Genomic DNA, 16,216 nt, shown 5'->3' with positions numbered 1-16,216 from the left:
AAAGTAGCTTAACTAATTCTTCTTATAAATTCAAAGAAAAAATATTTCTGGACTCTTTGTCAAGTTTTTATGCCTTAAGCACATCATATATTGTTGTATTTTTTAAAAGCTATAGAGATTACTAATGTTTTATAACATGTGAGTAGATTTAGTGTTCAATAAAGTACAGAATTAATAGGATTGAACTAAATTGGCTAAATTAGAAACAGATTAGATTTTGCTACCATCCCTCCCGGCCTCCAAATATACCACAAATCATGCATCCATATGACAAAATGTAGGCTTTTCCACAGGGAAACCAGCAGGGAGAAATACATCTCGGCAACATGAAGAATTAAAAAGGTTCCTGAATTCTCCAGGAATTCACAGTCAATAACCCTGGCTGACAGCTCATAATTCTAAGAATGGAAAGCCAGGTCTCCCACTCATTGGTCCTGGGTCATGGGGAAAGTTACTCTGCCTTCCTAAAATGAGGGTGGAGAGGGCCAGAGGCACAATGGCTAGAAGGAATGGTCGAGTTTTCTTGAGCTGATACTAAACAGATCTGAAGTACAAACTCACATACATTAATAACCAGACCACATGCATCAACTTACCTCTCACACGGAAGGAGGAGACAAAACACCTCCATTCACACATTCTGTCCAACTATCCAATCACCAGGCCTCCATCATCAGTCCACATATCCATCCTCAATCCACCCACTCTTCTAGCCACCTATCCAGCCATCCACCACCCTCCATTCTCCATTCACCCATCCACCTGCCCGTCCGTGCTTCCAGCCATCCATTTGAATGCCCTCCATTCACCTGCCCACTAATCTATCCACCCTTCCACCATCCTCTATCCACCCATCGGTCCAACCAACCTCGATTACCCATCTAACCGCTTAATGCCTATTGGGATGATACCATGTTTTCCATTTGTTCATTATTAACGCAGTTGAACTTGTATCTTAAAACAAACAAGAAACACGGAAGGCATTTCTAGGACTATTTTCTTCCTGCTGTGTCTGTTCTAAGGTAAGGAACAAAGGAGAATTTCAGAGTTAGATTTTCCTACCCTCCCAGCAGTTGTAGATATAAGGTGGTCTACAAACACTTGGTACATTTAGCACTTGCCATCTACTGAAACCTGGGGAAAAAAAAAACTCGAACCAAGAAACGGAATTCAAAGCCAATCAGTACCACCTGTCTGCAAACTTCAGTGAAATCTGACTCAAGTCCAGAAATGAAAATGTTCTTTGACTATGAATCCAACGTACACAATTTATTGAAGGTGGCTCAGTTCTATTTCAATAATTAGCATGCTACAATTAACATTTGCATTCCCATTCCTCCTTCCCTACCTCCTAATGAAGATAAATAATAATAAAAAATGCACTGGTTTTGACAAGGACTCCAAGTTGACACACAAGCAGAGACACAGAAAGGAAGTCAGGCTAAAGACTGTAAAGTGGGAAGGCCATGCTGGCAGGGGGACAAAAGAAAGAAGCAGAAAATGGGTAACAGGAACATTGCTGAGAGGAGTGGGAAAGAGAAGGATATCAGTGGGGTTTGGGGGGGGGTTGGCAGTGAGCTGTGATGCCCCCACATCCCACACAAACATGTCCTCCAACGTCCTGCAAGGACCCCAAAGGTTCTGGAAGGCTTCCTATGGTGGTGCTTGTTTCTTCAGAATTCCACAGCCTGCTGAGGTGAGCCTTGAAGCAAGAACAGGCAGGTGAGGTAGACATGAGTGATGCATCTACCTGAGACCTTTGGGGCAAAAATCCAAAATGGCACTAACAGAAGAAATTCAAAGTCCATTGCTGAAATTTGCGACTTAAGGCAATGGTTCTTCCAAACACCTTTAATCAATCACTGTATTTCAAAAATCCCAAACTTCAATTACTTAAGTTAGCCTTATAAGAGCATTAATAAACAGCCATCATGATTTCACTGGCAATACATGATGCCCCCTAGAAAAGAAAATGACTTTGGGACATCAAGAGTGAAAAGATATAGGTCAACTGTACAGCAAGTAAACATTAAAAAAAATCAATAAAAATGAATTGATGGGGCACCTGGGTGGTTCAGTGGTTGAGCACCTGCCTTTGGCTCAGGTCACGGATCGAGTCCCACATTGGGCTCCCCATAAGAAGCCTGCTTCTCCCTCTGCCTGTGTCTTGACCTCTATCTCTGTGTCTGTCATGAATAATTAAATAAAATCTTTCAAAATAAAAAGTTAAAAAACATTAAACAAAAATGAATTGATGAATAATCCCCCAAACAAGAAAAGAAGAAAAATAAGTGTGAATGGAAGACCTGCTTTCAGGCTCTGTGCATTTAATAAGTATGAGGCTGTAGAGGTCCTGCTGCTCAAGAGATTTCATGCAATGAAATAGCAAATGTACAGACCAATATAGCAGGGTCATTAGAGCCTGTATCCTCCAACTCGTTAGGGATACCAAGAAGACAAAAACCCAAGATGTCAGGAAAGAGAGCAGCCACGGCCTCACATCTCTAGAAAGGCAGTAACTATGGAAAAAGGCATCTAGGAAAATGGCATGTGCTCCTGGGAACCTGCCTCTCAATCCTCTCCTGTTGTGTGGAGCAGACACGAGGGCCCCATCCGCACTCCATCCTCTCATCCCTCTCCTCATCCCCACTAAGGCAATTCCAACTGACACATCCCGGGAGGAACCTCCTGAGCCCATTCACACTCCTGACAGCTTTTGTCTGAGTTGGAGATGCTGATTTAAACTGACTCACTGGCAGGGCCAGATGGGTGGCCTGATGAGACCTTACAATCAGCTGAGCCACAACGGAATTCATTCCCCCAGCTCCGAGGTATTTTCCGCTTTGTGAATGAGCGAATCAAAGCAGAGAGGTCCATCCACTAGCCCAAGGTCACACAGCGAAGAAGGGCAGGACCAAAATTCATACTGAGAGCTCTTACTTCCAGATCCCAAGCCGATCTCACTAATCTGTGACCTCATGCGTGTTTTCAGCGCTAGTCACCTCCACAGACACTGAGGACCTCCCACGCAGAGTGCTACAGTCACCTCAGCAGGCCTCTGCACCCCTCGTCACTCATCTTTCTGTTCCAATCTTCCCTATTTGCAGGTCCTCACTCAAGGTCCTGAATCCAATCATATCACTCCATTTTTCATAATATCTGTGCCAACACAGCAGTTGCAATCATGCTCTCTGGACTCACACTCCTTCAATTTGAATCCCAGCTCGGCCTCTTACTACTGATGTGATGTTGGGCAGGTTAATCTGGGCATCCTTGTGGTGTGCAATGACAATGGTTACAATAACACCTAACCTCATGATGAGGACTACAGGAAATGACGTAGAAAGTGGGCCTAGGGTAGGTTCATTGTCAAGGTCTGCTATTTCCAGATAGTTTGCCAGTTTTGGCCTTTTTGACCTCTACAAACTGACGGCCCCATGCCCCCACCCCTCCACTGGCCACATCACCTCACATGCAGGGCATTCCTAACCAGGTTCACTGCTTCACAAATGTTTTCTCTTACTTTCCAACCTCTGTACTTTTACAAATGTTTTCTCAGATCGGAGCGACCTTGCCATTCCCACTGTCTGAATCTAGATGGCAAGTGTGAACTCATCAATCACAGCCAAATTCCAAAGCCCTCTCCTCTGTAAAGCTGATTGACTACAGTTCACAACGCCCACCCACGACGCCACGGAGGGTCATACATACAGCCGGATCTGAAACTCATGCTCTTCCCCCAATATTTTTGTGACCCTGGGCAGGTCATTTAAACTCCTCATGCCTCAATTTCTTCCTCAAATATAAAACGAGGATTACAATAGCACCTTCTTTATAGGGTTGTGACCACTGTATGAGACAATGTTTGTACAGAACATAGAACAGCACATGGCTCAGAATAACATTCACTAAGTACTAGCAATGGGTTTTAGAAATACACCTATTTGCTTTCGTATAGGTCTCCCACCTTGAGAGTGTGCAAGCCTAAAAAAAAAAAAAAAGCTGCTGAATTCCTTTTGCAGTGTGCTGCTCTGTATCCAGTCCAAACGAGACACTACCAGAACCAAGTGTCTGTAAAATGCATGATTATCAGTCGGTCAGCTCACCTGCATTAGTAGCTCAAACACAACCGCTGTGTGGGTCAGGTTCCAGTCTGAATTCGTCTACTGCACTGAATATCAATTATAAAAGATACAAGATATCTGGCAAAATCCAGAGACAAAAATCAATAGTTTGCTAATGAAATATTTTCTTTCCAATTACCCTTTTAAAAAGTTTCCCTATAGGACTAGAACAGAAAGCAATTCTACATGAGCTTCCAGCTCCATTTAATTATGGTGCCTCTGGACTTTTTGAATTTTAATTCCAAGAGCAATTAAAATATCCGAAAAGAGGACTTTTTTGAACATCCCCTGGATCAAGGATGGTTCGTCCACCCTGTAAGAGGAGATCTAACGCTGTGCAACAGTCAATCAGCAAAAAATCAAATATAGCAGAAATATAGATGAGATCGCAGTCTACAAAGTTGCAGTCTTAAATCTGTCACTTGCCAGCTGTGTGACCTTATGACACTGATGCCAGCTCTGTGACCTTATGACACTGATGGCTCTGTGCCTTGGTTTACCAACTGTAGGTAAAGACACTAAAAACAATCCTGTAAAACAGCAGAGGGGCTGAAAAGTAAACACTCATTAAACGGTATATGCTATTCAAAATACCAATGGCTCAATTATAACAAATTGGGAAAACAAATTGGACCGGTCTTCTTAAGTCAGTAATCAGGATACAGAAGTTCCTGTGAGGGGTGCCTGGGTGGCACACATAATTGGGTGACCGACTCTGTTTCAGCTCAGATCCTAATCTCAGGGTCGGCTCAGGTCCTGATCTTAGGGTAGTAAGGCGAGGGTCTGCCTGAGATTCTCGCTTCTTCTCTCTCTGCCCCACACACTTGTGCACTCTCTCTCTCACTCTAAAATAAATAAATCTTAAAAAAAAAAAGTTCCCGTGAATTACTCAGCAATTACACATTGGGTTCACAACTTTGGATCTAGAAAAATCTGTAACCTAGCCACAAATAAAAAAGACAAATGGTTCAGTATGCTTCCCTTCCTTGCATCATTACTTTCTGATCAAGGCTGTAGAGTCATTTCCTAAAATGATGTGATTCTGAGAAATTATTTCATACCTTGAAGAAAAAGGGAAACACTTTGACAAGCAAGATTTCATGAAAGATAGTCCTAGGCACAGAATTCAAGGCTCAAACAACTTGAAATACCATGGCCTCAAGCCCAATCATCTTACAAATAAAGAAGTTGACTTGAAAATAAAACTCAGGGATGCCTGGGTGGCTCAGTGGTTGAGCATCTGCCTTCAGCTCAGGGTGAGATCCTGGAGTCCCAGGATGGAGTCTCACATTGGGCTCCCTGCAGGGAGCCTGCTTCTCCCTCTGCCTGTGTCTCTGCCTCTCTGTGTCTCTCATGAATAAATAAATAAAATCTTAAAAAAAAAAAAAAGAAAGAAAGAAAAGAAAACCTAGCTGAGCAAATAAAAAGACCCGAAGAACCTAACCTCAGCTGAAGAATGGTGGCATAAAGTTTAGAAATAAAAATAAAGTATGCAATTTATGAGATCTCTGTTCTCAAGCCAGCATGCATACAGCAGAAAGTTCTGGTCAATTCATCTAATGTGATTTGAATCTCATTGACCTGTTGGTACAGTAATGGGAAAGTAAAGATTAAGATGTCACTTCCTTGAAACAGATGATTTGGACAGACCATTACTCATAAGGAGTTACAACTTCTAAAAGTAAAGCAATCGCCATTGATGGTGAGGCAGGTTTGTAGTCCACTGAAAATCAATGATGACAGCAAAAATCCAAACGCTTCAGTGAGCACGAGAAGCTAAAATCAAGATCCACAAACTATCCACAGCATAGAGAGACATGTCATCTGAGCTTCTCAGACTTTCCAAAAAGCATGTAAAAGCATAGATTGTTTCCATTGATGACTATTGGTCTAGTCCTAAAAGACGAAATCCTCACTTGGATATACTGGCCAGCCATCTCACCAGTTTCTGCAGAAACGTCTACCACCATTCAGTGTTCCTTTGCTGATTTTTGCCCTCTGCTCGCTCTCTCAGAAATCCAGTCTGCCTCCTTTATTTTTGGAAAAAAGTCCATAAACCATTGTTCCTTGTAACCAAATATTCACGAAAAGTATGTTTGAAAAGAAATGAGTATTGAAATGTTGCACTGACTTTCACTGCAAACATGACATTCGTGGGAGGGTTAACAACTTTTATAAAACAATCAACACTGGGCTGGCTCAGGCCCAGGTGGCTCAGCGGTTTAGCGCCGCCTTCAGCCCAGGGCCTGATCCTGGAGACCTGGGATCGAGTCCTGCGTCGGGCTCCCTACGTGGAGGCTGCTTCTCCCTCTGCCACTCTCTCTCTGTGTGCCTCTCGTTAATAAATAAATAAAATCTTAAAAAAAAAAAAAACAATCGACACTGTACAGGTGTCACATGGTTGCAGGTGGCCTAAACACTCCTAAACACTACTTGTCTATCTGGGATAGTAGTCCCTAAGTGCCACTGAGGAGAAACTTGCCACGGGAAGGGTGATGAATCCCAAGCCTGATGGCAAGAACAACTTCATGGAAATATAGAATTAACTCTTAGAAATCTCGTTGACCGCTGAGTCAGTTGATTGCTCCCCAAATTTGAATGCTAATTAAACTTTTTCTAATCATAATGTGGTACTTCAGCAAGAAGTTGGCCAGGTGATGCCTAATCTCTTACTTTGTATTTTCCCAGAAATGCTTAGAGAAAAAAATATGGCAGAAAGTAATGAGGAAATGGGGGACGAACACACGGACACAGATTAAACATAGGCTAGGAGGACTAGTGAGTAGGTGAGCAGTGGGGTTGAAGGTGGAAAAAGAGAAGAGGACTCAGTGATCTAAAACATCAAGGCAAAAAAGCAAGGACGAGGAAAAAAAACCACCACCAAACAAAATCTCATGGGGGGGGCACCTTGGTGGCTCAGTTGGTTAAGGGGCTGTGTTGGCACAGGTAAGGATTTCAGGATGCTGAGTGGGCTCGTCCATCTGCCTCTCCCCACCTTCTTGTCTACTCTTGCTCTCTTTTTCAAATAAATAAAGTGTTAAAAAAAAAAAAGACTCATGTGAGCCATAGTCCATGCATAGAAGTCTAGTATCTGAAAAGTAACTGTATGCATCCTTTCCAAATACAGGCAAAGTGCCCTATAACTTAAAAAAAACCCCATGATTTTGGGACGCCTGGGTGGCTCAGTGGTTGAGTGTCTGCCTTCAGCTCAGGGCATGATCCCAGGGTCCTGGGATCGAATCCCACATTGGGCTCCCTGCAGGGAGCCTGCTTCTCCTTCTGCCTGTGTCTCTGCTTCTCTCTGTGTGTCTCTCATGAATCAATAAATAAAATCTTTAAAAAAAATAAAAATAGGGGATCCCTGGGTGGCTCAGCGGTTTAGTGCCAACTTTGGTTCGGGGGGCGGTCCTGGAGACCCGGGATCGAGTCCCACATCGGGCTCCCTGTGTGGAGCCTGCTTCTCCCTCTGCCTGTGTCTCTGCTTCTCTCTCTTTCTGTGTGTCTCTCATGAATAAATAAATAAAATGTTTAAAAATAAAATAAAATAAAAATAAAAAATCATGATTTTGTCCAATAAAATAATCTTTTCTCCCGCTGCCCTTCCCCCAAATGCTTGGCCCCAACTAACAACATTTTCACATTTTAATGCCTTTCCACATTCTCTGTTCTCAGGTCGAAATTTCCTTTACATACTTAACAGCGTATTCTCACTTTACCCTTCAAAAACCAACATGAAACAGTGGCAAATGGTTTCCTGAATGAAGGGACCTGCGCATGAAATCCTGGCTCTACTCTAAATAAAGAAAGTCTCCCTTTCTTTATTTAAAAAAAAAAAAAAGGCAACAAGGTTGCTACTTCATGATCCTTGTAAAAACATAAAATACTACACATACTACACGGCGTGACAGGAAGGCTCATCCAGGTAGTATATTTTCCACAGCTGTGTCTTCCCTTCTCATGGCTTCACTTACTTGGCTAACCTGAAAAATCATTGCTGAATTTCTTAAATACTTTAGATACATTCCTAACACTATATTCCCCATTGCTGTGTGAATTCTAGGTAAGAGAATGGTTTATGTCCCATTGTACTTGAGTTACACCTAAGCAATGGACGGTACATAGTATTCAGTGCCTACAACGAGAACACAAGAAATGTTTATTAAGTCAATGGACTGTAGGATGAATTAGGTAGGTGATTTCTTCAGTCATACACAAAGTCAAAAGCAAATTTATACAGATAATATGCTAATCCCCTCTAAAGCTGCTTTTTACCATCCCTTTCCACAGGGCTCTATGCTGTCTAGGACACCCATCAATGGCTAAGACATTTTTCACCATGAGCATCCCACTCTTTTTCTTTATGTTTTAAGTCCAATCTAAAAATGTAGAATAGGGATGCTTGGGTAGCTCAATGGTTGAGCATCTGCCTATGGGTCAGAATGAGATCCTGGGATTCTGGGATCTAGTCTAGTAGTGGGTTTCCCACAGGGAGCCTGCATCTCCCTCTGCCTGTGTCTCTGCCTCTCTTTCTCTGTGTCTCTCATGAATAAATAAGTAAAATCTTTTTTAAAAATGTAGAATAATATTATTCTTTAAGGGGATCCCTGGGTGGCTCAGCGGTTGGGCGCCTGCCTTCGGCCCAGGGTGTTATCCTGGAGACTCGGGATTGGGTCCCGTGTTGGGCTCCCTGCATGGGGCCTGCTTCTCCCTCTGCCTGTGTCTCTGCCTCTCTCTGTGTGTCTCTCATGAATGAATAGATAAAATCTTTTTTAAAAATTATTCTTTAAAAGACATTTTCATCATTAAAGTAGGACCTGACATGATAAATTAATAGTAAACCAAATAACTATATAAGGGAAGTATTTTCACCCTCAATGTTCATTCTGCAAAGCCGCAGCTGACCTTACAACCCACTTTGAGTCGAGTATAAATCACTCTCACAAATAGGGGAGTCTATCTTCTACTCAACGTGGACTCCATTATCGGTACATCTACTCAGGAAAACATTAGCCCCTGACAGTGCCCTTACTTGATGCAATCAAGAAAGTTTATAATGGTGTACCTCATTACCAGAAGCACAAATCCCAAACAAACATCATACACAGGACACATAAAAATATTACACAGCATACTGCTAGAATATATGTGCATTCCTTATAAATCCTAACTGAATTGTTTCTAGTCAGGTACATCCAAACTCTCTCTGGATCCTCAATTAAGAATTTTAAAGAGCCCCATGTTCTGGAACAAAGGGAAGAAAGATAATTTTTTATTTCATTTTTGCAATTAAAAAGATATTGAACTAATAAATAAACAGAAAAGCCTCATAATGAATACAGGCCTCCAGAAAGACCATCCTTAATTCTGGCATTAATCATAAGCCAAGGAATATATGGTGTGGGGATCTAATTATAATTTTTGGTTGTGTTTGAATTGCTCTAATTGTTTCCCAGTTGTGTCAATGTCAACAGATTTTCATCCATTCATTGTGTTTTGCAATCCTGATCCCTTAAAACGTGATCGATTCTGATTCTCACTTGCCTGTCCTACCACACGCAAGCCTGCACCATTCTGTGGCGGGTTAGAGGCCTGAGAGCAGAGTGCCCACTGCCCCACGATGTAGACCTGCTGCTCCCCCAACGCATCCTCTTGATTCAGTCCACTGCTACTCACCATCACAACCACATGGCTATCCGTAACATGGCTCAGCTTTTCTTGAACCTCCTTTCCTATGGTTGAAGTACAAGAGAAAGGCTTGATTTGGAAGTTGGACATTTTTCCTGGACCAACTGCGTGACCTTTCAGGCCCAGCATGGACCTAGCTTGTTCTACAAAATCCAAAACAGTTTTTAAAAGTCCTAAGGGCTCCCTGCATGGAGCCTGCTTCTCCCTCTGCCTGTGTCTCTGCCTCTCTCTCTGTGTTTCTCATGATTAAATAAATAAAATCTTTAAAAAAAAAAAAAAAGATCCCCTAAGGGATCTTCTTCCAGGGAAGGATCCTTTGGCCCTTGTCCCAAGATAAGCTTTCCTAGGTGAGATGTTAGAGTCCCAGAAATAATATCTGTGTTCCCCATCGATCCAGCTCCAGGAAGGTACCAGCCATGTGCCAGGCACAACTCTTCACTCTGATTTAAGAAAAGATGCACCTGACTCCTGGAACCTATATTACACTATATTTTAACTAGCTACAATTTAAATAAAAATTTGAAACAAGGTAAGACAAAAGATTTACCTGTTTTGACCTCCCCCTCCTGAGAGGGCAAGTCTAGGATAGCAAGGGCAACATCCAGTGATCTGACGCCCATACCTTATTACACCAACACGAGAAAGAATCCTTCCCAGCCCCGGGCGACCAGGTTGAGCACTGGCAAGGCCATGACTAATGCTGACATTCAGATCTTGATGAAAACCTATGTGAGCTGCTGGACACAAACCATTTATGAAGCTCTAATGATTGCCCATTTCATACTAGGCCTGGAAACGGTTGGCCTACACCTTCATGAGTGGCCTCTAAACTACAAGCTCTGTCCTGGACATCTCAGAGGTAGCTGAAGGAAGGTGCTGAGGAAGCAAGTCCTTATCCTATCAGTCCTCAAACCTGGAGATGCCTTCAGCCTGACCACAATTAAAATGGCCACGTTCTGATGTTTGGTCATCTCTCTCCCTCCTTTGTCACTACACAAAAATAAATGTTGAAACTGAGGAGATTCATTCCCTTAAAGTAGGTCACACACAGAGAAATAATGTTATACACTGAGCTAAAGGCTCACGTTTAGAATCCCAATCAGGCCAACTCAGTCACCAAAAATGAACATGAAAGTGAGTCCTGGGGTTCTTTTCAAGAGATGCAGTGAATACCTTTGCACAAATGAGGGTTACAAGTGAGGTGACAGAGGGGAATAAAAACTATGATATTGTCACAGCTGATGGCATGGAAGCTAATTACTCTAAAAGAAGCCACATTCCTCCTTGGGACAGAGCCATGCCTTTGTTGGGGGAAATCCCTTCATGGAAAGGCTTGATGCAAAGCTCTGCTTCCCCTCCAAGCTGTGGAGAGGCTGAGAGAAGAAAGGATGCCTAATGTGCTCTGCAGGAACAGGAAAGGAGATTGCCATTATCATCCTGGTAGAAACTGAAGTTTGAGAGTCTTAGAATAAGGGGAAGAGAGTTGATGATGGTAAAAGAGTCTCAGTGGGGCATTAAATGACCCCAGAAAAATGAGAGTATATTGCACTCAAGAGTCCAAGAGGAGAGAGGCCCATAATAGATCCCTTGTGCTGGGGGAGAGGAGATGTATCATTTTAAACAAAATCTACCACTTCATTCAAAGTCAAGGAGTTAAGGAGGCAGCACAAACTAACACGGATCACTGAATCTCAAAGCCCTGCCTTCCCCCAGGAACATAGAAAACCAACATCTCCTGAGCTAAAGTCCTAAGTGAAGTAAGCATGGAGGTGTGTGAGTCTCCAAGTGTTATTTAACTTCGATTGTAGCATATATGACAATGAGACAATAAACTTTAGTGTTACTCTGAGGGTTAACTGGCTCGTTACATGTTCTGGGCTCAGAACAACACCTGACACTCATGAAAGGACTCATTTTAGCGAGTAAGTCAGAGTAACTGTACATGGTATATCACGGCATGTTTGGGTCTCTTTCCCATCACAACGTCTAAGCTCCTTGGGGGCAAGGGCTATGTACCATTCATCTTCACACTACAGCTGGAGCATACAGGTGCACAATAAATGTTTACTGAACTGAACTGAAAAAATAGAACTGTCACTAAATATCCACAAGGGCCACAATACCTCTTCTGGCTAACTATTATATAAATTCTCTTATTGATCAATGAGTACAGTTCCCCAAATACCATACTTCTTTATATGGAGGAATGGAGAAGAGGCATAACAACTTAGCCAGTATGGAAACTTTGACCTTTCCCCAGAACGTATGCCTCTATATGAAGTTCACATTTACACTTAGTTTGCATAGCACGTGACTCTTGTCATTGGCCTTTACTTGTCAGATTTACTAAGTTCTCAGTGGAGGGATCACTACATACCTACTGAGGCAGGTCCTTGAGGGAGAGGTTTCTAGCACCAGACAGATAGGTGGTTTGGATCTAACATAAATCTGAGAAAGAAAATCAAAAGTAAATAAGAGAGAAGAATGGAAGAACGAAAGCAAGGAAGAAAGAAGAAACCAAGGGTCTGAGACTATTTGATTTACATGCAAATTGAGTAATGAGGTTGACACTAGGTAACTCATACTATTAAAACAACCGAAGGCAAGACTTGCTCTCTGCGTAAGAAAATATGACTAAAGTTAGTCTTGGAACTTACTTTCCAGTATAAGGCAGTTACTAATGATACTACAGTGAAATTTTGCAATTCAATAGGCAAGAGAGATAAAGGCCTTTTCAGTGATCTCCTGATAAAAGAATATGATTGCTCGGTATAAACAGGGATGCTTTCCAGAGAAAGGAAAACAAAGAACCACAGATGTTGGTTGTATCTTGCAAACCTCCAAAAATTCTCTACGGAACTGGAGAAGCCTGTTCATTACCTATGCTTGATGTACATATGTTCTTGCAAGTGGACATTATCGTTTTTTGACCCAAAAGAAAACAATTTGCAGATAATCACAACAGTAAAAAAGTTACATACCTGAATGTTTCTGCCAGCAAACTGAATACAGGATTTCTATATAAATTATGTGGAACATTGGAAAGACTTTCCAGTTTCAATTAAATCTTACCCACACACAAACTTTGGTTACTTGGCTATAGACAAAGCATACAAAGAGGGTGATCATGTTTCTAGTCATTTGTTTAAAAAGTTATGTTTACAATTTTACTGGGCCTGACATCATAGACAACACAGGGTGATGAAAGGTAAACAAAATTTCTCAGAAATTGCAAAGCACAACTGTACCAACCGGTAGCCCAGATTTTAGTTTTAACAAGTGAGAACACAACCTGGGTTATACAGCATCCTCTGACATATTTCTTTGCCTAGTTAACTTTTAAGGATACGAATTCATTTTGTCAGTAACAATGTCTGAAGCTACCATTGAGGGCTATCACACTTCTTTTTTCATAAACATCAGCTAATTTCAGTTACCTTTTATCATTTCCAATCTCTGTAACTATGAGTTCAATTAAAAAAAAAAAAAGAAAAGAAAAAAGAAAGAAAGAACATTCCCTAGTGGCGGTCTTTGTACAAAAACATTCTAAATGCAAAAAAATACTCAGTGTACATTAGGTAATGAATCATATGTGCTTGCAAAATTTCAAGCACATAATTGCCTGTCCATAATAATTTTTGAAAATTAGCCCATTTCTGGAGTGGGCATATGGCCCACAAAATGTGTCACTTTCTCTATGACTCATAGACTTTATTCCAATTTTAAGGCAGATGTTTATATTTAAATGGTGTAGAAAAATAAAATGCTTTAAAAACTTTTGGTATGTTTATTATGGTAAAAAATGGCAAACATCTGTAGTTAGGAAAAATGTAGTATACTATGCTAGTCCTGTGGGAAACCACAAATTAGGAGTTGACAAGTTGCAAGTATTTAAAATGTCTGGCTATATTGCCATTCCATATAAAATAGTGAGTTTAATCGGGATTATATTTACTCTGCCCATATGTTGTTTTCAGACTGCAAGGGCACCTTGCTTACTGATGCAGTATTTTTAGTGTGAGCTCTTCAAGAGGAAAGAATAAACAATATAGTGGGCTTATTAGTTGATTTCATTTTACACTGCATAAATGTTAAATTATGTTGCTAAGCAATTTGAAAATTCTATGTTTTAGAAATGCCAGGGCTGAACAGGAGCTGGAAGGACAGGACCTAATTTCAGAATTAATAATTAACCCATAAAATGAGTATCTTAGGTATTAATATTAGCTCCAATTTAAATCTGGGTGAAAATAAGTAAATGGCAATTTATCTGTTTCTTAAAAGAAAATAAATTACAACATAAATATTGAAGTAATCGGGAAAACACTAAGCATTTATTTAATTGGATGTTTGTGTAAGTGTGCACATTTCAACTACTTATTGTGCATCCAATGACCACACTTGATCAACTCACTTGTTTCCTTATATTTAGATTTAAGGGCACTACTATTTCTATTTAACGGCTCTTTTGAAAACAAGGAAAATAGGGACATCTGGGCGGCTCAGTTGGTTAAGTGCCTCACACTAAAATAAATAAATAAATCCTTAAAAAAAAAAAAAAAGGTAACAACCCAGCCTAAGTGGTGAAAACTCATCATTAGTGGTTCATGGACCGTGATGAAGCCCGAATACAAAGGGGATCCAAAAAAAAGATTTTGCCCTATGATGCCCAGATTTTCAATCCCAAGATTCTCAACCCTCTTCCCTCTTCCCAATGGCTTTCTCTACACCTCAAGCCTTCTTTGAGTCACTTGCTCTCTGAAGTTTGCTTTACTAGGTCATTCACATAATTATGTACTATCCCTTCAGAATTAGGAATCAGTAAGTGATTTGTCTAGCTTGTCCACCGACTAGATGCTAACCTGGATACACTATTGATAATGTAAGGGCTCTCTTCTGTGGTTTTTCAGACTCAGTCCATCTGACAGCGTATAGAACATCATCCTAGAATGGGGCTGCCTTGATCACATAAGGAAACTGAGGCCTGGGTGGCTGAGCTGCTCTGTCCAAGGTCACACTGCTGGAATTCAGTTCGTGATGGCCAGTTGAGTGAGCTTCATTGAATTAGTAACTATATTTTTGAGTGTTGATCAAGTTGCAGACACTTGTAAAAAAAAAAAAAGTATTCTACACGAATCCTGTCATACAAATCTCAAAGCAATCCTATTAAAAGGTTTATAAGTAATTCCATTTTCCAAGTGAGCAATCAGAGGCAGTGGAGATAGAGGAGATTTGTACCTGGAAGAGAGAGCCTCTCTAATCTCTGAGGATGGAGGATATCTGACTTTTGACTCATGTCTAAGATAAGGGCAAAGGGATTAAAAGTCTACTTTTTTTTTATGGCTAGAAACTCTCCTGGTCAGCTTCTATATTGAGCATTTGCAACTATCCTAATCAGTTTAAAGAACCTCTCTGGATTATGACAAATAGGATTTAGGAGTGCTGTGCACTGAGAGTGACTCTGAACTATTTCCAGGCGAAGATCAGACATGCAGACCTTAGTATTCCAGCCAGTTATAGAACATGGCCCTGGGTGCTTCAAGAAAAGGGCCCTAGAGAGTTTGGATCGGTGGAAGGGGTCTCAAACTCCAATATCTACATACATTTGCTTTCCCTAACTTGCTGCACCTTATCTGTCACCTTTAAACAAAAGGCTCATGTGAGTCATTTCTGTTACCAGTGAGGACTTTCCTGTATGGAAATGTGGGAAAGCAATACAGACGACATTAGAGACGAAGTTCCTCCCAGAGATCATAAGTCTTCTCTTTATGTGTGCCAAGAGTGGAGTGTAGCAAGCGGACTCTAGATTTCATGGCTACTCCTTACACTTGTTAATACTGAAGACTTGCAAAAGGAAACCCATGGGAGGAAGTAATGGTGTCCACTCTGGAAAGGTCTGTGCCAGAATAAGGGTGCCATTATCTAACTCCTGCATCCCTAGGGATACTTTTTCCCAATTCCCACTTTTAACAATCTTTCCGTAGACAGCATATCATCTCAAATTAATTTTTTAAAGATTTTATTTATTCATTTGTGAGAGGGAATGTACAGGAGCCATGGTGATGAGCAGAGGGAGAAGGAGACTCCCTGCAGAGCAGGAAGCCCAATCATGACCTGAGTCCAAGACAAATGTTTAACCAAAGGAGCCACCCAGGCACCCCTCATCATCTCGAATTTAGAGGATGAAAACAACAACTAAATATCACAACTCTACAAGTAGGCATTAAGCTGGGTTCAGCTATGCACTTCTGGCCTCAGCTGGGCTCACTCAAGTATCCGCACCCAAGTATTTTTAGTTGGCTAAGACGGATGTCTTCAGTTGGGATGGCTCCTGTCTGTCCCATGCGGTCTATTATCTTCCAGCATTCTACCCTGGCTTATTCTCATGAGAGCTGTGCAGGTCCCTA

At 41.3% G+C, this 16,216-nt stretch overlaps 1 protein-coding gene across 1 annotated transcript in view; it reads right to left on the bottom strand.

Annotated features, from left to right (window-relative positions):
- Positions 1 to 16,216, bottom strand: part of FRMPD4 (FERM and PDZ domain containing 4) — a 560,598-nt gene that overhangs the window by 349,486 nt on the left and 194,896 nt on the right. The window lies entirely within an intron of this gene.

Source organism: Nyctereutes procyonoides, unplaced genomic scaffold (assembly GCF_905146905.1).
Source record: "Nyctereutes procyonoides isolate TBG_1078 unplaced genomic scaffold, NYPRO_anot_genome, whole genome shotgun sequence".
Classification (NCBI taxonomy): Eukaryota; Metazoa; Chordata; class Mammalia; order Carnivora; family Canidae; genus Nyctereutes; species Nyctereutes procyonoides.
This window is presented reverse-complemented; position numbering and strand designations above follow the sequence as displayed.